Source organism: Castor canadensis, unplaced genomic scaffold, assembly GCF_047511655.1.
Source record: "Castor canadensis unplaced genomic scaffold, mCasCan1.hap1v2 HAP1_SCAFFOLD_552, whole genome shotgun sequence".
NCBI lineage: Eukaryota > Metazoa > Chordata > Mammalia > Rodentia > Castoridae > Castor > Castor canadensis.
This window is the reverse complement of record NW_027395437.1, coordinates 22,080-45,724: the sequence shown is the minus strand read 5'-3', so window position 1 is coordinate 45,724 and position 23,645 is coordinate 22,080. Positions and strand designations below refer to the sequence as shown.

General features: G+C 41.5%; 1 pseudogene; it reads right to left on the bottom strand.

Moving 5' to 3' along the window:
* Positions 1–229: 229 nt before the first annotated feature.
* On the bottom strand, positions 230–22,729 carry LOC109677915 (B-cell CLL/lymphoma 9 protein pseudogene; annotated as a pseudogene).
* Between the last annotated feature and the right edge of the window lie 916 nt (positions 22,730–23,645).

Sequence of the window (23,645 nt, the reverse complement as noted above, 5' to 3'; positions counted from 1 at the left end):
CATGTTTTCTGGGCTTCCTGGTCCATGGGTGCCCATGTCAGCAGCCATGCCCTGTGTCCTCAACTGTGGGGAATCTTCATGGATATCATATTGCCTGAAAAGCCCAGAGGCCAAAGGTGGGTTTAGAGCCAGGCAGGCTCTTGCAGCATATCATGCACATGGGACAAGCTGGGTTGATTCTCAGGATGGGCTGCCCAGTCATGGTAGATTGTGGTGTTGATGTCGTATGCTACTGAGGGTCTATATTGCTTTGCTGGAGAAAGGCTTATGGTCTCATTGGGTTGTGCCACGTCATGGATGGAGTTGTACCATGGGGCATCTTCACAGTTCTGGCTGGTCCTGGACCACCCATGCCAGGTAATGCTAATCCTGTTGGTCACCCATCATTCCTTGCAGGTGCAAAAATCCAGGTCCAAGACCTAGGATAATGGTGTGAACCATCTCCTTCTGTCTAGCTTCTCAGATGGAGTAATGTAGGGCTGATAAAATTCAGGTATTCTGGTCACTCCAGGTCAGATGTCCTCCCACAGATTTGGGTCTACAAACACCAAGGACATACTGCTCCCCAGCACAGTTAAGGCATCATGACCCCTGGGCCTCCAGACTTGCATAGTGCTGCACCTGCTGAACTTTGGGGCAGGATGGTGGGAGAGGCCAAGTGTGTCTTTGCTTGGGAAATATGTCCCTACTGGGAAGTTGTGTTGTCTCCCACAGGGGCCTCTGTGAGGGAATGGAAACTGCACAGGAGGAGACTGTGCTGGAGGTAAGCCTGGGGTAAATCTATCCCTCCCTAAGGTGCCACCAGAGGCTCCTGGGACCTATGCCTCATGATAGAATTGTATGACATCAAGAGAGGCCCCATTGGGACCCCAAGAAGAGGCATGTTGGGTCCCATGGTATTCAGAGAAAGCATCTGAATGGAATGAGAAAGTGGTTAGGTCATCCCCATTGGGCAGTGAGTTGGCATCTGAACCATGGAGTTTGGACCTAAAATTCAAAGACTCTGTATTGATTCCCATTATTCATTGATGGTAATTCAGGAGAATAAGCTGGAGGGGAGTTGTCATTGAAGCTGGCCACAGTCTTGAGAGCCTCATGGTACAATGGAATGGGTTAGAACTGGGCATTGCAAACATGGACATCATAACTGAGAGAGAGTTCTGGGAAAAGGTGAATCTGGAGGCTTAGTGTAAGGTGAAAGATGTACTAGAGGGAACACTTCCAGAGATATTCACAGAGTCATGCTGGTAGGCTGTAGGAGGTCAGGGGCCACTTGACTCCATACTTCCCAGCATGGCGTTGGGGCCATGGTGTAGAAGGCTTTGTAGTTTGGAGACATCCCAGGAGTCCGGAGGGGAGGCTTGGGAGAGGATGTCCAAACAGGTGATGGGGCAGGAAGTGACAGATATTTGAGGTGAACAGGAAAAACAGCATCAGACCCCAGTACTGGGGGTGATTTAATGGAACAGCAGCTGCTGGTCCTGCCAGCATACATGACAGTTGTGAGGGGGTGAGAGACGGCCTTGAGATTCCCCAAGGGTGAGCACAGCATGGGGGACTGGACTTGGTGCATCATGGGCAATTTCAGAAGATTAATGATTTTGCCCACTGTTTGATGAGGCAGGGGCCAGCCCTGTTGAAAGTTTCACCGCCCTCTAAGAGGTTGCCCATTGATATCTGTTTTGGAGTGGCATTCATTTGCTCAATGTTTTCCCCTCTGACACCAAGAACAAACCCCAGGGGTCAAACCCTCGGCACATTGGTGCCAGTCAGTAGCCTTGTGACAGCCTATGAAATACCTACCTGTTTTTGGGGCCTATTCCTACACATCCTAGCAAAACATTCCTCTCTTCCACAGAAAATACATATTCCTTTTTTGCTTCCCCAAGGGAAAAAACAACACTTCCTTTAAGGCAGCATCTAAAGCTGTACCCTGGATATGATTGGCCCAACATCTACACAGATTCTAATCATTTCCTGCTGAGAAGCTCTTTGTCTATTTGGGTGGAAGGCTGCTTTACAAGCCTTATTAGCATTCTTGAAAGCCTTCCATTCTACCAGTATGTTTCCGGCTTTGGTATCAACCACTCTCCTGCCTACATTTTGCAGTAGGCATGCCACAAACTCTTGATATGGCTCAGCAGGACTTTCAAGAATGCTAGTTAATTCCCAAACTTTCTCTCCTTTCCTGTGTAGTTCTCTCCATGCCCCTGAAGGGGATATTGTAATTGCTTATCTACGTCTTCAAAAGGTCCTCTTCCCATTAACACATCTGCAGTTATTTGAAGTCCATGAGCCAAATTTCGTTTAGCCTGCTCCTGACATAAATCTACAAAATCTGTTTGCCACAGCAAATAATCACCTAGAGAGAGGCATGCATTAGCAAGCCCTGTCTTTTCCTCTGGAGACACAGCAGTGTCTCCTATCACACTGTAATAGCCCTGTGTAAATGGCTCTATAGAGCTATACATTGTTCAGCCTTGTTTCACCTCCTTTAAATTTTAAATGGAATCTTTTCATGAAATCTCTGTTGCATGCCAGAGTTGTTAGCATCTGGCCTTCTGAGCACAGGGTAACATTTAAAACCAGCTGTATCCTCTCCCTGACCTGTGAGGTTCCTGCCAGGCAGCCTGCAGGGGACACTTAGCAAGAATAGAAAAAATTTTTGCCTGTGGAAGTACCCCCAAATGCATGGTTCCCTATGCTTGGTGTGCCTCATTTGACATTAAATCAGAATCTGAATCATTGTTGGATTGAATTGTAATGTTATGGGAAACCTATTCTCATAAGGTGGGGTGGATTGCTCAGTGGCTTCACTGCCCACATGTTTTTCCTTTATGGGATACTGCCTTGGTGATTGTAAGGGGTGAGCCCCACATGCCAGTTCAAATACTGAGGAAGCTTTGTGTGAGGGAGTAGGCCCCAAACAATCTCTAATCATAGACCACAAACCAAAAGTAAAAATGGGCATGCATTTGGGACTTTCAGCAGCATACGTGCCTTCAGCCTGACTCCTACCTTGTTCCATGTTTCTAAATTTATGGTACCTCTTCAGGAAACCATGGGCAAGTATCCTATACAATATCTAAAAACTGCAAAAGTTGCATCGACTTGACTCTGCTTCCTCTCATCTTTAACATAGCTTTTAAAGCCTGTATGGAGCACTCTCAGTCCTTAGACACACCCAGTCCTATGGCTTTATACTTGGCTGTACTCATCTCACCCTCCACCCCCTCTTTACTTCTCTTATGTGTACACTTGATGGAGAGTGTCTCCTCATCTCAGGCTTCAAGTTCCCCAGTAGTTAGTTTCCCATCCAGCTGTCACTTCCCTCTCAGGTCCCTGTTTGGGATGCTACCTCTAGCATCACACACAGGCTTGTCCTAGATATCTAACTTGTGGTGACTGGAGATGCAGAAAGGACAACAGAGAAGACAAAATGTGTATAAAGCTGGGGCCAAGTAGGCTGTGTGCTCAGATGGACACACACCACCACCGCCCATCTCCAGTGTGTTTATTAAATCAATAGCAAGACTGGGTGGAGAGGCATTTCTTGGGGAAGGGGACGTGACCCGTGATCCCCTTGGCAACAGGAGGGACCTATGACAGCTTCTCTCCAAACATAAACTTTAAAGGAAAAAACGGTTGTACTGCATCTTGCCCACTTCTGCAGCTGAGACTGTGAAAATTAAGCGTGCAATTTTACTGGGCATAACTATACTCGTTCCCTGCTGCGGTTTTGGGCTATGCCAAACTCAAACTTGCAGCTTGTTCAATACACCTGTCTGCTCCCTTGACACTAACTTCATTTTAAGTGAAATTAGACAGGATCAGATACACAAAAGAGACATGTTTTCTCTCATACATGGAAGATAGGTCCAATGATAAACATGTATACAAAAACAAGCATGACCATATAGAAACTCAGTTATGGACCCTGTTTGTAACAGTGGAACCCAGGGAAAGAGAGAAAGGAAAAGAAAATCATAGAGCCTCAGTAATACTGCAGGAGATATAAGGATGTGTATTGAAAGCTGTTGAAAAACAGGGTGGGAGGTAAAGGGGTAAGGGAGAATATTCTAAGGGATTGAATGAACCAAGGTAAAGCACACCCAGAAGTTTGCATACATTGTAAAACCCCTTTGAACATCAACTCAAATATTAAGTATGAAAACCAGGATTGTAAAACATTCACAGTGTGTGGGGATTACTAGGGGGAAGGGGGTGGGTAAGGATAGAGATTAAGGTGATGTTATATGATTAATGAAACAGAACTAAAATACCTCCAGCAATAATTTTATGTGGGGTGGGGATTGGGATGAGAGGGAGGAATGATGGGGACAATGTAAATAATATACAATATAAGAATAATTGGAACAGTCACTATAAATTCCACCTATAATGAATATAATAAAAAAAATTTGGAATTGAAGAAAAATACGTACTATGGATTTCTAAATGTTATATGGGTTAACTTCAGCTTACTATTCACTTTGAGGCAAGTTTCCTGGAGACATCCACTCTGAGAATTATGAAAAATAACTACTTACAAATTATAATGCTGGCAGTTACAAAATGCAGGAGAAAGAGAGAAATTGGGTAACTGGTTCAAGAAAGTGCAAGATTAGACAGTATAAGCAATGTGGAATCATAGATTTGAGACTGATATGCTCTTACTGCAGTTCTTAAGCACACTTGGCAGTAGTGAGGCCCAAGGGCTCAGGCTTCCCAGTTCCTTGGGTTTGCTGGGCTCAGCCCATGCTGAATTCAAGCAGGTTGGACTCGAACACATACTGCTTTCCCAGACAGGCTATGCACACTGACAGACTTACATTTCTGGGGTGTTGGAAAAAACCTTGCTCCCTTCGTTACATGAGTCACTATTGAAGGAGACTCAGTGTTGGCTCCTCACTCTGACAAACCTCTGTTTAAATTCCAGGACTGTGTGTTGCATCCTCCATAGTTCTTTCACTCATTGTCCTTGCAGAACTAGAACTGTGTGGATTCTGAAAATGTTGGCCAGTTTCCTCTTACAGAGCAGTGGATCAGACTTCCCCTGCAATTGCCTTCAGTATCTTCTTGAGACTGACAAGTGTAGATTCAGAGAGCAGAGAGAGCAGAGATTGGCAGCAGATGTGGGCAATGAAGGCTGAGGAACCAGGGGCCTTCTGGGCTTCTCCCTCAAGGCTTTATACTTAGAAGATCCTAGCACCCTAAGCCTATGAAGGGAGGGACATCTTTGTCCATCTCCACAATTCATTTGGCCCAATTCTATTGAACAATAGTACTTGGCTTCTTTCTTTATATACAAATCTATCCCTCAAGTCATTGCTTGGAGACACTTTTAGTTCCACTTGACTTCATTCCACAGAAGGAGAGACTGGTAGACAAGAAGTGAATGAATGAAGATTCTGATAATAGTCTAGAGAGGTCTTGCACATCACTATTTTACAGTACACTGTTCTAGGAAGAAATAGCATCAGAATGTCAAAATCAAAATATGTTGTAAGATGCTTGTGACATCTATGATACTGCCTGTGCCTCCAATCAATGACAATTTAAACACACTTTTCTTTACTCTCAGGTGTATTTTAGCCTACAATACCTGGTAAAAGAAGGAACAATTTATCTGTTCTTATCTGTGGAGCAACAGGAATTTTCTTCTCCTCTCCACCATCATACAGGCTTTGATGACTGAGAGGATCAGGTTCTCATGGTTCCAGGTTCCAGAACTTTTTCACTGTTCTCATGGCAGTGATGTTTGCACAAGCGGGCATATTTTTCGTTATGTGTGCAATATAATGGTAAAATACATAAATTTAATATGTCAATGCATCAATAAAGCTGTTGCAAATAAACACAGGTGCAGAGGTGGAGAAAACATCCACAGGCAAAAAGAGTGTTGTGGACAGGGGACAAACCACAGTCATGCAATTGTCCCATAATTCCTTTACATTTTCCTAAGTTAAATCCTGAAATGAAGCAATAAATAAGTGGATTGTACCAGCATAAGTAGGCAGGTGAAGTTCTGTCCAAGGGATAGAATCAGGAAAACTATGTCCCAGTGATGAGAATCAGAGTTCATCACACTGGGTTCAATCTTACCAAAGTGATATCTTGGTCACATTTAATCCCCCCTCCATGTTTCTGAGCTTATAGATGCATTCTAAAGTGCTATGGACACTCCAGGACATTCACATCTATTTGCGTCTCTGACACTTCTAACAAATCTTGCTATATAGCAGGAGGACATGAAAATAAGTCCTCCGTCTGATCATGAAAACCAGCACAGCACTGACACTGCAGATCTGAGAGAAGCCCAGCCCTGGATTCCTGCTGATCCCACTCAGTGATCAACATGGAAGACAGACCATTCACACTGATGTTTTACAGTGTGATATTTTTGAAGAACAGGAGATACTGAGTAGGGGAAGCGATATGAGTGAGGGAAACAGTGTGTATGTATGACAGTTTCTGACCAGGATACTCTGTGTTTTCAGGTGTGCAATATAAGGACAGATTTCTGAACAGGATTCTATATGATTGCAGGCGTCCAATATAAGTTGCAGCTGATGTAATATGAGAGGGGCCTGGTACAGCCTTGGGGTTCTCTGAGACACCCCTGTGCAGCCTCTGGATTCACCTTCTTGGATTTGGGGAAATACAAAACCTGCCAGGTACTTGGAAGGGAATAGAGTTGGTTGGACGTATCAACTCAAATGGTGAAAACCCATACTACACAGACTCCATGAAGGGTAGATTCACCATCTACAGAGACAACAAGAACACATTCTCTCTGAAATGAGCAGCTTGAGAGGTGAGAATATGGCCACATTTTACTGTGTTAAAGACACAGTGACGGGATCTCTGTGTGAGACGGAATGCTAACCTCCAGTCAAGGGCATTGAGGACTAGCAAGGGGCATTCAGCATACATGAAGCATAGGGTTGGCATCATAAGCAGGTGCAGAAATGAGTCAAGGACTGTTCCTGTGTGCTTTGGCTACATCACCATTTAAATATCTCAGGGAGTCATAGTAGATTTATGATCTATTGTAGACTTTAGTTCTGTTTTGGCCCTGTTGTGATTTTCAAATACTAGATGTATTCTCAAATAAACATAATTCAGAATGTCAATTTGGGGCTCAGAAGTAAATTTGCTGTGGTCAAGGCTCTCTGGTGAGACTTTTCCTATGACAGCACAGAGACTAAGAGGGAGTCCCTGATTTGGACACATTTTGGGATTAAGAAAGCAAAATGGGATTGAGCTCAGTGCAATTGATGCATAAAACCTAACAATTTTCAATTTTCCCCTGCTATGAGGTACTTTGATGAATGGTCTCAGAACAAGCCAATTTATAATATTTTACACAATTTATTTTGCTTTTGATTATAATCTTTCATACATCTCCCTTTATATCTTTGGTGACCCCTGAGTTCTAAATCCCAGACAGCAGTGTACCTTCCTGAGCTCAGGTATGCTTTTGTCCATGGGGTCCAGGGAAAGGCTGGTGTACCTTGTCAGTCACCATATCCCAGGACTCTCCTACTTTCTTATGTGTAAAGATTCTTGTGGGAAATGGAAGTGGACATTTCGAGTCCACAACATGAGAGGTGGAAATTGAGATGATCTTGAACTGCTCAGTCTGTCATGGAGTCACCTCCATCCCAATGCCTTTGGGGAGACTTGAAGATGGAATTTGCCATTGTGCTGTTAGCTCTGGGGACAGCATCTTGTTCTCTTTTTGCTGTGTCCTCATGGCTCCACAATAATGGGTTTCTTCATACTTTCAGTGAATGTTTCATCTATACAAAGTACATACAGTTTCCCACTCCAGGTGCTCATGAACTCCAATCCCTGTGCAATAACCTGTGGGCATCTATGCAGTGACTGTAGAGTAGGACAATCAGTAATGCATGAGCGACATGGGTGATTTGAAATGAAGGTGGCCATCATGCATTGGGAGAGCACAAAAATGGGGTCCATTGACTGAGTCCACAAGACCTAGGGCAAATCGACTAATGTCTGTTCATTAAACATGTCTTCTCCACATGATCTTCTGTTCAAGATTTTGTGATTAATGAGTAGTACAAAGTTCAGGGGGTTTCATCCTTATGATCCATATGAGAGAGGGAAAGGAAACTGTTACTGAATGTGGATAACAGGTTTTCCACATGTTACTTATGGAAGATACTGTTGATTTCTCACTGTCATGTTTTGCTAACTTTGTAGAAAATCAGTCACTGGAAAAGGTGGGATTCTTCCTGGTCCTTATGTTTCACGTGACAGCTGTTCACTGGAGCCATGCTGCGTTTTTCTGCAAGACTCTATGGCATGTGTTGACATCAGGGAGTGTGACCACTCTAACTTCAATCTTCTGGAGCATTGCTGTGTTGGTCTCAGAGCTATCTTTCATGTGCTGATGTCAGGTAGTCTGATCACACTGGCTTTCTTCTTTTCCCTTATGATTGCCTTCAGTATTCAGCATCTTTTGTGGCTGCAAAAGTTTATTGCTATCAATTTTTATACTGTTGAAAATATTGTCGTTTGCATTGTAAAAGAGTAATAAAAATGTTTATCCTTTTTGAAAAAATGCACATTATCCATATTAATTACTCTATTCATAAATATGTGAGAAATTTCCACATCCCTGTGTCTTCTGCAGTTTATTTCATGCAAGTTTTATGAATTTCCATGTAGAACACACCTCCTCAGTTTAAATTATCCCCAAGTGTTTTGTATCTCACAGCATTTCAGATAGAATTTTTTCAATTTCTATTTCAGATAGTTGCCCGTTGGTGTATTACTGATATTACAAATATTACTGTGTTACAAATATTACTTATTTGTGTAAGATAATTTTTGTATAATTTATTAAAATTATGTATTATTCATAAAATTTCATGTTTTCTCTATATATGATTATATTTAACAGAGTACTATATATAATGTATAAAAAGTGGAATCAACCAGATACCATTCAATGGATGAAATTTGAAGTAAATGAGATATTACAGAAGTGAGATATTGATCACCCCAAAAATCGAATTCTGATCTTCTGCAGACACATGATAGAACTGGAGACCATTGTTTCTAGTGAAATATGTCAAACATACAAAGACAAATACCACATATTCTCACGCATTTGTAGATTCTAATAAATAAAGAGTGCAGCAATGAAAGGGAAAATTGGTCACATGAGTCTAGGAAAGGCAGGTGAGAGGGAAAAGAGAATGTGATCAATAAAAAGTGGCCAAAATGGTTAGAATGGAGAAATTACTGCTGATTCTTGTTTAGCACAGTAAGCAATCAAAGGTTAAAATGATCTAAGATATATTTCAATAGGACCAGAAAGCAAGGTCACAAAATTCCAAAACTTAAAAATTATTGATATTTGAAGAGATTGTTTTTATTACATTAGTTTGAATTAAGTTTTCAATTATTCATTCATATCCCCATAAAGATTTACAAAATTAGGCAAGGTGATGTATTTCAATCCTGTAATCCCAGTTACTCAGGAGGCAGAGATTGGGAGGATAAGAGATTGAGGCCAATGCGAAAAGCTTGGTGTGGTGGTGTATGCCTAGAATAACAATTGTCACAGGACCATAGACAGAAGGATCAATATTCAGACAACCTGGGCAAAAACACTAACTTATAACAAAAAAAAGTGGCTCCTCTGGAAAGGCACTCTCATACTAAATGTAAGGCCTTGAGTTTGAACCCTGGAATCTCAAATCTACCAGGAGATACACATACTATGACTAAATTAAAATTAAAAAGTTAACTATGTTCTGCCATATAGATGTGGATCATTTTGCCAAACATGGCAGTGTTTCTTTGTGTGAATGCTGAACACTAACCTATTCTGCAAAACCACCACGTTTCCATTATATGTTTCTTGTTCCAAAAAACACTGAAGTTAATTCCATATTTGGCTGCTGTAAATTATCTGTGCAGTTATTGTGTACATGACTTTGACAAAATTGCTTCCTATCCACCAGACTTGTACTCATTAGTGGATTTGTGGGAGCTTAGTGATGGTATCTTTTCCTTGGTCAAACAGTTTAACAGCATATATTAGTTGTACATGGTATTTTATTGTGTTACCATGTACCATGGTTAGGTTCATCTCCCATTCCTCCATTCTGTGTAAAATGATTTCCAATGTTTAATTGCTCTCTTTTTAGGCAGGTATATAAAGTGACTCAATCATATTTACCCTACTTTACCTCTATATTCACCCCCACATTTTCCTATTACTTACCCCAATAAAAGATTTTTAAGAAATTTGTACTTCATTTTCATATTGCGTATACATTGTCAAAAGTGTATTTGCCATGGAATTTCATGTGTGAATATATTGAACTTCTATCAGATAAGCACTTCATTATTCTCCTTTACTCCTTCCTCCCTCCCCAGCTTCAGTGAGTTTCATTATGACTTCACAAACACAGACACAATGTAAAATCACAGTTTGCTTTCACTTGGCATTTTCCTGATGGTTAGAAAATTTGAGGATGGTGTATGTGTGATTTGCCCATATGAATGTGAAATATCTATTTAATTTTGTTGCCCATTGAGTAAGTTTTTTCCTTGCTCTTAAATAGTTGGAGCACTCTATATGTTTGGTCAGAGACTCCTAATGAGGAGAAGGCTTTTCAACAATTTCCTCACAATCTGTGAGTGGTCTTCACTTCATAATACCTCCCTGGGCTGTGAAGAAGCTGGGCATCAGGATGCAATGCCATTTGACCGTTTTGACATTTCTCCCTGTGCATTTGGGTTCTGACAATTATTGCCAGTGTTGAAGGATGGGGTGCCTCAGAGACAGAGAACTCCACCAGAGTCACCAGGTTATTATCACTGGCAGAGAAAGAATTCAGAGATGACACATAATAAGGAATTATGGGGAAGTTTCATTACAGAGGAAAGTACACCCTTGAGAGGGAGTGAGTACTTTAAGGGAGACTTTCTTGTTACAGGTTTTACTGACTGGAATTTACATGAAGATAGGGGATGTGGTAGAAGGTTGCATGGGTTATGTTATGATTAACACAGCTTGATAAACAATACTCATTTCTTTGGCATTTCAACATGTGTGTTAGAAAGGCAGAAAGGATGTTGACAGATGTAGCTATTATTTAATTAAATAAGTTCCACAAATATAGGAGTTCAGAATGGCCAGCCTTGGCTTTCATGTGTGTGTGTGTGTGTGTGTGTGTGTGTGTGTTTCTGTGTGAGTTGCTGAGCATATGGGTTGTGTATGTATATGTGTGTGTGTGTGTGAGTGCAAGTATGAGTGTGACTGAGTGTGTGGGTGGTGTGTGCACATATTCATTCATGATTAGCATCTTCAGCACATTTCACTCCTGACAGATCAGATGAGGCTAACAAGAGAGAGAGAGAGAGAGAGAGTTGAGCTCTCCAAAAGATCAGCAAGCAGCGTTCTCCCAGGAGACAGGGCTCCCCATTGTGTACATCCCACATGCAATTCCCCAATCACATCATTGATGAAGCTGCACCTTCACTTAAATTCAGGCTCTTCTACACACTGGAAATATTTTCTGGGAGTAAAGGACATCCTCCCTAAGAACATGACACACTCTGGGGTCTTTGTTTTCCTGCTGGCAGCTCCCAGATGTGAGTGTCTCAGGGTTTCAGGCAGGATAACATGGGAATGCTTCCTCTGAGCTCATGACTCACTCTACTCTCTGTCTCCAGGTGTCCTGTCCTAGGTGCAGCTGCAGGAGAGGGACCCTTGCCTGTTGAAACCCCCACAGACTCTGTCCCTCACCTTTTCTACCTCTGGTTACTCCACCTCAAGTGATCACTTGTGGAGTTGGATCCCACAGCCCACAGAGAAAGAGCTGCACTGGGTAGTGCACGACTATAGAGATGAGGACATCTACTACAACCCTTCCCTTAAGAGTTCAGTCACCATGGCAGTGGATATAGTCCAAACCTGTTCACCTTGCATCTGAGCTCAATGACCATGGAGAACAAAACCGTGTATTACTGTGACATACAGTGACAGGATTTCACTAACCTGCCTGCAGCGGACAGAAGGCCTGGACTTTATGATTCTCTCAAGTCTCACCCAGCCCTGGATTCCAGAACAGAATCAGTCACAGGAGGGAACAGCCAGACACTTTCTATTTAGTTCAGTGGTTTTCTTTCATCTCCAAAGTCTCAGCAGCCTCTAGGGATGACTTTCTTTGTTTTGGCTCATGTCTCTCACTGTGGCAGTAAATTAGTAAGTGACTCTATTTAAGGATTCACTGGGACCATTCACTAGGAACATATCCTTCATAAATTCAGCTTTTCCTCCGTGACAAGCAAAATAGCCCAAGAATTCTCACTATCCCTGAACTGCTGTTTTGGGTCAAACTTGTCCCTGAAAATTCAAATGGAGATACCTAAATGACAGTAGAATCTAATTTGAACTGTGTCATTTGAAGAGGTAAATATGATTGAGTAAAAGCTTGGATCCAAAAGGACTATGGACTTAATTGGAAGAGAATCTAACAATAGACCTCCCTAGTTATTTGTCTCTGTCTCTACCTCTACAATTCCCTGTTCTTCCCTCTCACCCTCACTCCATTCCTCTCTCCTCCTCTCTGTTCTTTCTCTCTCTGTTGCCCTATCTATCCCCATTCTGCTTCCATTCACCCATTGAAAATTCCATAATCTAAATGGGCCTCTATGTCCAGAAACTACCCTGGAACTCATGGAGTTAAAAGGAACCAAGCACACTGGCACTTTTTTCTTTGACTTCTATTCACCAGATGTCTGAGGAAATAATTCTGCCATTAAGACACCCAGGCTCTGGCATCCTGTTTTGAAAGGATGAGCTAGTAAAAACTATCAGGAAAGAATTCCTCTGAACACTCTCCCTGTTGCTGTGCCTCCCCACACAGACAAAGGAACACCTGCCTTAGTTGGGTATGATCAGTCCTCCTTACCTCTGCCCATCAGGTCCCTTTGCTCCCTGGGATATTGAATCTTCTGCACCACATGCACACTGTGGCCCTCAATGGACAGGGTTTTCTCTTCTCTATTTATTCGTCAGGGTCATGGATGGAGAAGCAGCAGACCACATGAGCTGAAAACACACCTCACAGATTCTGCATTATGGAGGCAGGAGGTCAGGCACAGAGCTGAAAAACCTGCAGGTCTCTAGTAGGTGATAATCAGCATACAGCTCAGAAAGCAGTCCTCTGGGTGGTAGTAAGAAAGGTTCTCCACTACCACATGGAGAATCCAGGTGGATTATGACAACCAGATGGATGTAACCCTGCATCCTGCACACTCTCTCCTGTCCCATATTGCACAATGAATGTCAAACCAAAATCAATTTCTCTCTCAAACACCTAAATCCAGACTAAACCTGTCCTCAGACCTTGAGTACTGCTCACTTTCTCCCATTGTTCCCTCATCTTCCAATTCAGAAAGTTCTGTGATAATTTGACCCTGAAGGTATCGATGTCCCCTTCACTGGGTTAGACACATGTCATGTGTCTATGAACACTCGAGGGAAGTGTCTCCTGCCCTGTAAGCCCATGTGTCATGCAAAGTCAGGATTTCCACCCACAAGGCTCCAATTATGGGTAGTCCACTATCACATGTGTAATATACTTCTGGTGATCCCAGATTACCTCATACTAAAGCACTTGAAGTCAGAGGATGTACAGGTTGTCCCATATGCATAACACCAATGTGTTTAAGGCCATCAGAGGATGTGTGCTGACAGTGGTCAGTGAATGGCCTGGGTTGGCCATTCACCACTGAACTTTGGTCATAGTGAAGCATCTGAGTTCTCAAATTTTAAACAGCATGAATGAAGGTTATTTTGCACCTGAAACATTTGTGTACTACTAAGAAATCCTAACTGAAAATGAAATGAAGACTTACAGAGTTAATTTAAGCCATGGTAATGCAAAAGGAGAAATATTAAATGCAATGACAATGACAATGTTCCAAAATGTTACAGATATGCAATGAATCAAGGTGATTTGTGCACTGCTAGAGGCTTTCAGATGAGGGAGGAAGAGATTTCACAGACTTGCTTCCCAACACAGCTTCTTGTGATAGAAGCTATGCCTGCAGCTATCTGGGTATTAACTGAACAGTCAATCATTGCAGGGTGCAGAGCATAAGGACATTTCTCTCACATCTGTATTGACTCTTATGAATGTCTTAGTGACTAAAATTGCAAGTTACACTTGTAACTTAAGAACCAGTGTTGCTGTAACAAGGTTCCCTGAGTTCAGTCCTCACAGGGGACACTTAGGCTACACTTACACAACAGGGGCACTCAGCTGAGAACAAGCACAGCCTCAGCACCAATGGCAGATGATATTAACATACTCACATATGAACATTTCTTCATTGTGGTCTTGTTACTACCCAATCACTACCTTCTCAGGACATCAGAAATGATTCTTTTCTTTCTTTTATTTTTGATGGGTTAGGTAGTTGCTTCTTATGCAGTTACTCTACATCAGCCACACCTCAGAACCTATTTTTATTTAGATTTTTTTTCAGATAAGGTCTCATGCTATCTCTTGGAGTGGATCTTGCACTGTCTTCCTGGTAACACCAAATGGAGCTGAGAGCATTCATGCACGCCATATTGCCAGGCTTCTTTGTTACTAATGTGGTGTGATGTTACAGATGTGGAGTTACTAATAATGTGTGACTTCATAAGTGTTTCTCCCACAAACAAGTGAGCTGAAGGATTCTCCTGACATGGGAACCATTTAATGTGGATCCCAGACTGCATTACAATGCTAGTCATTGAGTGCAGCTTTCTCTGAATGACATGGCTTATTTGAAGCCCTCAGCCTTCACTAAGGGCCAAGCAGTTCATGACCATCACTGTAGGCTGAGGATGTCTTTTATGGAGGGAAATTTCTTTCCACCTTAGTGTCAGAAGAAATCCAGCTTCACTGATGACTCTATATTTTTCTGTTCAATTTTCATTTGTCAGATGTAAGTTTTTGTAATAGTGGTATATTGCATGCGACATAATTTACCAACTTAAATATTTTCATGTACTCAGTTAAGTGTCATCAAATTGATTCTGTCATTCTTTGCTCACCACTGACCTTCACCTGCACCCTTCTCCTCTTCCCAAACCAGAAGCCTGAAACCATCAAGAAACTCCTGTCATGTTCTCAGCCCAGTCCTGCAGTATGTTCTACTGGCTGTTTCTGAATTTTAGTGTTTTAGGACCCCTGTGTAAGTGGCTCCTACGTTATTCCTCCTTTAGTGACTGGCTTATTTACCTTATTACCAGTCATATTTATGTAACAGGAAAAGTTTCACTCACTCAGGTTTTCTTTTGTCATGGCTACTAGAAAATAAATCCAAATATTTGAGTGATCAAAAGATATAAAATAAATGAGTAAAGCCTCTCCTTTTCCTAAAACTACACTTTGTTTTTGTCATCATGGATAATTGCAAATGGAATCCCTTTCCATTTCCTTTCCTGCAATATTCTTAACATATAAAAGTGCTATTGACACTTTTCTGTTGATTTTATGAACCTAAATGTGCAATCTAGCCAGTAAACTTTTCTCATGATTATCACCTTCAGATGACTGGAAGTTCCCTGATTTTCTTGTTCAATTTTAATTTTCTATAGAGTCATTTTTTCCCATTTTATTCAAAATGATCCATTCACATATTTTAGAATTTTACTCTATTTTTACACAAATTTTAACTGTGTGACCTATGGTTACACAACCTATGGTTGTTTCCTATCTCCAGGTTTCCAGGCAAAGGTCACCTAGTGCAATGAGGGGAAGGAGCAAATGGTCTTTCCAGATGCTCAGCCTTACCTGTGTCACACACACTCTCAGCATCTGAGTATTTTTTTGTCCTGGATATGAATTTGAGCAGAGAAGGTCCTGGGTTGTATTGCTGTGATCTGGGCTAAGCGGAGCACATTCAGCGTGATCATATCCAGGGAAACAGACAAAAGCAAGTGTTGTTATAGCTGAGCAATGTGACAGGTGAGGACAGTGCTGGTATTTCTGTGTCCAAGCACTGTAATCTTCATGCAGTGCAAGTCCAGACACAGTCCACCTTGCAGAGGTGCTCATAACCAGCAGGGGGCATGCAGGTTCACTATCGTTGCCCAGGAATCACAAAACAATCAGGAAGACGATGGTTTTATCAGCACCACCAGGGGGCGCCACGGAATATTGAAATGAACCTAGGACCAGCGTAGAGGAACACCAGGGACCAGCAGGGAATCCTCAGGAACCACTCAACCCAGGTCTCTCCCAGGAAGTAAGTTAAGAGCTGGTTTCAAGTCAATGAATTTTATCCCCATTGCTTCCTAACATTCAGACTGTAAAAATGTTTTTATTTTGAGTTGATTAACTCAACATAGATCAAGGACCTTAATATCAGACCCAAAACTCTGAAATTAGTACAATAAAGAGCAGGGGAAACTCTGTAAGCAATAGGTATAGGCACAGACATCCTCAATAGAACTCCAGCAGTTCAGCAACTAAGAGAAAGAATGGACAAATTGGACTTAATAAAATTAAAAAGCTTCTGCAAAACACAAGAAATGGTCTCTAAACTGAAGAGACCACCAACAGAGTGGGAGAAAATATTTTCCAGCTATACATCAAAGGACTGATAACCAGAATATACAAGGAGTTCAAAATGGTAACTGTTCCAAAATCAGTGAAACAATAAAGAAATGGGCAACTGAACTAAACAGAAATTTCTCAAAAGAAGAAATTCAAATAGCAAAATAACACGTGATAAAATGCTCACCATCTCTATCCATAAAGGAAATGCAAATTAAAACCACATTAAGATTCCACCTCACCCCTGTTAGAATAGCTATCAGGGAAAACAGCACCAACAACAGGTGTTGGTGAGGATGTGGTGAAAAAGGAACCCTCATACACTCTGGTGGGAATGCAAGTTAGTGCAACCACTCTAGAAAACAATATGAAGCCTTCTTAAAAAACTAAACCTAGATCTGCCATATGATCCAGCTATCTCACTCGTAGGGATATACCCAAAGGAATGCAAATCAGGTTAGTCCAGAGTCACCTGCACACCCATGTTTACTGCAGCACTATTCACAATAGACAAGTTATGGAAATAACCAAGATGCCCCAGTACTGACAAATAGATCAAGAAAATGTGGTATTTATGCACAATGGAATTTTACTCAACCATGAAGAAGCATGAAATCTTATCATTCACAAGTGAATGGATGGAACTGGAGGACATCAGCTTAAGTGAACTTAGCCAGGTTCAGAAAGCCAAAAATCATAGGTTCTCCCTCAAATGCATACTTTAAATCTAGGGCAAAGGTAGTAATGTTGTTGGACTTGGGTCATATGACAAGGGGAGAACACATATGGGAGGAATGGGGATAGGTAGGAAAACCAAAACTTGAAAGTGTTTGATGTTCCCATTGCAGAGGAGCTAATATAATAACCTTAGAGAGAAAGAGGTCAATATGGGAAGGAGACCAAGAAGAAGTGAAGAGGTCAGGTAGAGATGAGTTCATTTGCATTGTAAAACACTTGTGCATGAAGCAGTGCTAGGAATCTCTCTGTATAGCTATCCTTATCTCAGCTAGCAAAAATGATTGTCATACTTATTATTGCTTATGTCTTCTCTGCAACAAAATTGGAGAAAAGTGCAGAACAGGTTCTTCCTGGAAGTTAGGGGTGTGGGGGTGTGAGGAGGGTCTGGGAGGCAGGGGAGAGAAATGGTCCAAACAATATATTTACATATGAGTATATGAATAAAGCAAAAGGTTTTATTGTTAAAATATACTTTCCCTCCACTTTTAGAGTGAGACATTTGTAAAGTGATTCTAGACATTTGACAGTCTAGGCAATGTAATAAGTGTAAACTGGATTTTCATGGTGAGAATCATAGTGATCTCAATTTCATAGAAAAGTTAACTCACAATAAATATGAACATTATAACTGCCCAAGATATACTGAATTGAAGGTCAGTCTTCATCATATTATAGCCTTTGTGCAAGTCAATGGAATCAAAATGGACACTTTTTCTATGCCCAACACCAAATATTTATACATATAAATAATTAATTAAAATAAATAAGTAAATAACACCCTGACTAATGGATGAAAAGTTCTCATGCATGTATGTTTGATGACAAGAACTACTGACCAATGTGTTAGCCACATCCACATCCTGAGATACAAGACATTTCCAACTTACACATAAAAATGCACTTTAAGAGTTTTCTATGGAAACGGTTTTGTGGAAACTTTCTGTGTTATTGAGGGCAGGTAAAAACTTTGATCTAAATTTTGTTTATACTCCAGCTGCTATGGAGGTGAAATTAGGGAGGATCATTGTTGGATGGTTCCCTTTGAAAAATTGGCAAACCATCATCAAAACAATAAGCCAAGTCTAGGGTACATCCAAGTATTCCCATGTTTGTGGGAGTCATAGATAGGATGATTTCGTTAATCCTATTCTTCCAGCCTCCTTGGATAGGAAAGGTGGCCCTCACAGCCTGAGTGGACTTCTCAACAAGTCATGAAGGATCTCCCTGAAAGACACACATGTTCCAATGAACTTTCAGTATCTGCAGAGATAGCCAAAATTTCCTCATGTTTATGTAATCTATTTTGAATAAAGACCTTCAAATGTTCTGAAAAGGACCCTCCTAGGTCCCTAGGTAGATCAGCAGACAGAGGAAGAATTGAATCCTATGGCTTAGTCTGAATTCATGTGAATCTAAACAGTGAGCTTCTTGAATTGCCACCAGTTGGTTGTGATGAACTCTCAATCTGGTTGAAAAATATACTCCTGACATTCTATCTTCACTGGGGAAAATGATGTTGGCATCCTGCCTGCCACAATAATAATGATGTTACAGTGACAGTGTAGGCTAGTACCTGAAATATAATAATTGAGGCAGGTTATGGGGTCTGGAGACAAGTATCTAAATTTGATTTTAAGGAGGAAAATGGGGATGTACTCTGAAGGATTATTAAGTTGTCCTTATGGAGAGTTATGGACATTTCTCCATGAGTGGATGTTCGATGTGGGGATCTATGGTTCTTTAGTAGTTTAAATCCAGGAAAAACCTATGAAGAACAAGAGGAACTTGAATCATAATTGAAATGATCCTATAGAATTTGCAGAATTCTCCTCTGAGGAATGGGGCACTGAAAGCAGATTGCCTATGTCTCTTCCCCAAACATGCCTGTTTGTGAATAAGGCTAAGCACAGGCAGCATTGTCTACAATGCTGGACATTGAACCCAGAACCTTGTTCTTTAAGAGATATCCCACTAGAGTCTCATCCCCAGCCTTTTGTTTTACTTTTGTTTGTGAAATCCAGTATTGCCCAGGATAGTGTGAAAATGTACCTTATAAGAATGTGCTAAAATGCCTGACCCACAGACATTATTCTAATCCGTCTTTGTCTTCCTGTCTCATGTGCGTCATGCAACACAGAATGACCCAAGCACATCAGAGGTCTTGTCCTACTCTAAAAGCAGCAGGGTAACAATCCAACAAGGCCCGGGTCACTTGTGAAGACAATCACTGAAAAGGGAATACAGACAAAGCAGGTGTGCTGGTGACAGTGCTGGACAAGGTAATCCAGAACATGAGTGGATGACAGAGATGGAATGAGGACGTGCACTGAGTAGGTGATTGGAGGATGGCAGTCATTTCCTGTAAAGGTAGGAATGTGCATGACCCAACTTCCATCATCCTCTAAACCTAAATACCCTCTTACCACAAGAGTAAACCCCTCTTTATTTATAGATCAGTGACACCTCACAGGTTATGGCAGGACCAGGACAGCCTGACCTCAGTCTCTACCTATGTATAAGAATAGGACTCCCAACATGCAAATTATTATTCAAGTATAGATTGAACTCCCCCCTCAGACCAAGGAAACTCACAACTATCTCCTCACACAGGGCTCAGGTGTCTGGGGAATGCAGGGTTGTGGTCTAGAAAGTGAGACTTTTGTGTCTTCTGCTATGCATACTGAAAGTGTACCATGGTGTGTATCCTCAATGTTGCAGATGTGGCTATGGGAGATTGTGACCACAGTTGACTAACAGGGATGATTCTCCTTATTCCCAGGTGTTCTGGGCCTAGTGTGGCTGCAAGAGTTACGACCTGGCCTTTTGAAGCAATTGCAGATGTTGTCTGTCATGTATCATATCTCGGGTTCTCCATCACAACCTGTGGTTATTGTTTGACCTGGTTCTGGCAGGACCTACTGAAGACCCTAGAGAGAATGGGGAACATATGATATGATGGAAGCATTAATGACAGCCCATTCTACACGAGCTTCATGTCCATCTCCAGAGACATGTCCAAGAACCAGTTCTCTCTGCAGCTGAGCTCTGTAAATGCAGAGAACAAAGATGTGTGTTATTGTGCAAAGGACAAAGTGTGGGACTCCACTGATACAAACCTCCCTGCAGGGGCACTCATGACCCTCATGTGGCAATCAGCTCCCAGCAAGCTCAGCTTCAGGACCAACAGTGGGTGCAGATATACACATGAACTTTTCTTCCTGAAGCTCTGGTTTCTACCATGAAGCTCTTACCAGACACCACCATGCACTTTGATGCTGGAAATCTCTCCTGTTTGAGATCATCAGAAATGTTTCTTTTCTATTTTTTGCTTTTGGTGGCAGTGGTGATTGAACTCAGAGTCAAACTTCGTATGCAATTGCTCCTTGATTTTAGCCAAAACACCACACCACTTTTGTTTTAGATCATTATTTCAAATTCAGTCTCAGAATATTCCTTGGGATATATTCATTATAGAGGGTGGTATTCATAACAATAATTCCTATTAGACTTGTATTGTACATTGGTCACATGCTTCCATCATATTCTCCCCTCAATCCTCTCCCTGTCCTTATTACAGCAATTGCCAGAGTTTTCTTTGCTCTGTTTCATATAGGTATATGAAGTCCATCAACCATATACCCTCACCTTAATCTCCTTTATTCATCCTCATCTCTCCCACTAAACCCCAGTAGTGACATTAACATGTCAGTTCATGCAATTCTGGATATATTTAGAATGATGCAAGAGAAATAAAAAGTAGTCTTGAAAGAGAAGTGTAATTATCCTTGTGTATTGTCACTTTACTAATAATAATACAGTTCAAAATCTATCACTGTTAAAAAGGCTTTGTATGCGAGGAAGATACAAGAAAGGACAAGTGAATGATTTATGTATAGTCCACTGGTACTTTTAAAAAAATATTCATTTATTCTCATATGCATGCATTCTTTGTGTCATTGTGTGAGGTACAGGGAAATTCACTGGGCATTTTCAATCTAATTTTTTCACTCTCTACCAGCCAAGCTTCTCAATGTCATTGTTATTGTTACAAACTCATAAAGAAATTGATGGGTGAATTTCTTCACTCTTATTATATTTTGATTGATGAGCAGAAACAAAAATTGCATTTATTTGGAAAGAAGAGTGTTTAATTTTTCCCATTGAACTGTTTTATGATGAAAGTAGGAAAGATTGTGAAATTAAGAAACATTCCTTAATAAATAAATGATAATTATGAAAATCATCAGAGTTCAAGCCTTGTTAATGGTCACTTTTGAGTTATATTCGTCTGAAAATCTGAATGAATGGTTATACTTAAATTGGAATGAAATTAAAAGCTTGTCATTAACTGTAGCCTAACAAAGCCCCATGTATAAAGGTAAAACACTGAAGATAATTTATTGTAGTTTAATAATATTAGGTAGAATTGAGTCTCACTGATGTCAGATTTGACTTTGCTTAGGTAAAATCTCACATGAGAATAGTCTTGGTAAAACAAGCAACAGAATTAAATGGTTGAAGCAGTGAAGGATTGCAGGGTCTGGCTGGCTGGGAACCTCTCTCCTCCCCCACTCTGTATTTCTCTCACACAACACTGATCATGTTCACATAATTACTTACACTCATACAGCAGAAAGCTACATCCCTGAATAAATATGACAATATTCCTACAGGGCACACTGTTGTCTGTATGTACCACCTACAGAACCAACAGCAGAGACTGGAGTGATATTGAAATTGGTTTGCTCCATGTTGGTAGGAATGCTCAGAACTTCCTTATATGTCATACAATTAACATGCATGTTCTTGTGATAAAGGAGATGTGTATAAATGTAATTTTCTCTGTCAAGTAGGAAATGGCTCAGTCTAAATCTTCTCTGAATGTGTTGTTTCCAACTTTTTCTCCTGAGCTAAGTGGTGACACCTGAGCTCCCAGCCTGCTCTGTTTTAGATTATCACCTTCCTGCCATCCTGGAGCTTCAGAGTGCTCCCCTGTTGGCCAATCTTCTGCACACTTTCCACTATGGCATCTCATGGGAGCATCCCTGTGGGCAGAAGTCTGATTTAGGAGGAGGAGGGTGAGAATGTGACAGAAGCAGGGACCTTCTGTCCACATAAACCCCTGACCACTGAAGGACTAGCCAACAAATGTAAATCTTGTCAATCACTTTCCCATTGAATGTTCCCTTTAAGTTCAGTCCCAGTGGCTCAGTCCTTTACTGCAGCTATTTGGATGGAGGGCATGAGTAGCATCATCATTAGTTCAGATAAAACACAGCCAAGGTTCCTGGCAATACCTGTTTAACTCGGCCTTTGTTTCCTGACAGGAACCTGTGTCTTAGGACATCAAAGTATTCATGCGGGGTGGGTCCTCGAGCCATGTCCAGGTCCATCAATACCAGAGTTGGCAGCAGCTGCAGGGACTGTGCAGTAATGGGGCCTCCTCAGCTCAGCATATCGACTGTGCAGGTGAGGATGGTGTGGATGGGAGCAGATGAAAAGTCTCAGGGCTCCTGTGCCCCCAATCTGTGATGATTTCAGTGCATCTGACTACTGCACTCTCATTTTGATTCATGAAGGTGAAGCCTGGGAAATTGGATGGCATTGTCTGGTGTTGATGCCAGAAATAGACTTATTATGAAAACGTGAGCATTGGTGGTGAAGGCACACAGAGGGAATCACTGGGGATTCCTTTTCACTGAGTTCCATGCATACATCCCCAGACCAGCTGCTTCAGCATCTCCAGAAGTCTCCTCTGATGATATGTTACATCCCAAGGCAGGAGGATACAGAGCCTCAGCAATTCAGTCATTTTCCAAAATCTAGTCTTTTGGGGGAAGGAAACTTGGTCTCCTCCAAAGTGTTCAGCCTCACCTGTGCACATACACACTCAGCTTCTGAATATTTTCTGTCTTGGTTACAACTTCAACTAGGAAGAGCTTTGAGTGGATTGTTGTGATTTGATCTAAAGGCAGAACTAACTTCAGCCACAGCTTGCAATCCAAAGTCATCATATCCAGGGAAAAAGATAAGAACCAAGTGTTCTTGCAGTTCACCAGTGGGACAACTGAGGACAATGGCTTCTATTACTGTGCCAAGGCACAGCCTAGACACAATCCTCCCTTCAGATGTGTTCATAGCCAGCAAGGGCACTCAGGTCTCCAGGGCTTGTTCAGGACTCACAGGAGGACCAGGGAGTTCTTACCACCACCAGGGGGCGCCATGAACCAGTGAAAGACATCAGGACCAGCAGGAGAGGACACCAGGGACTAGCAGGGGATTCTGAGGAACCAGTCA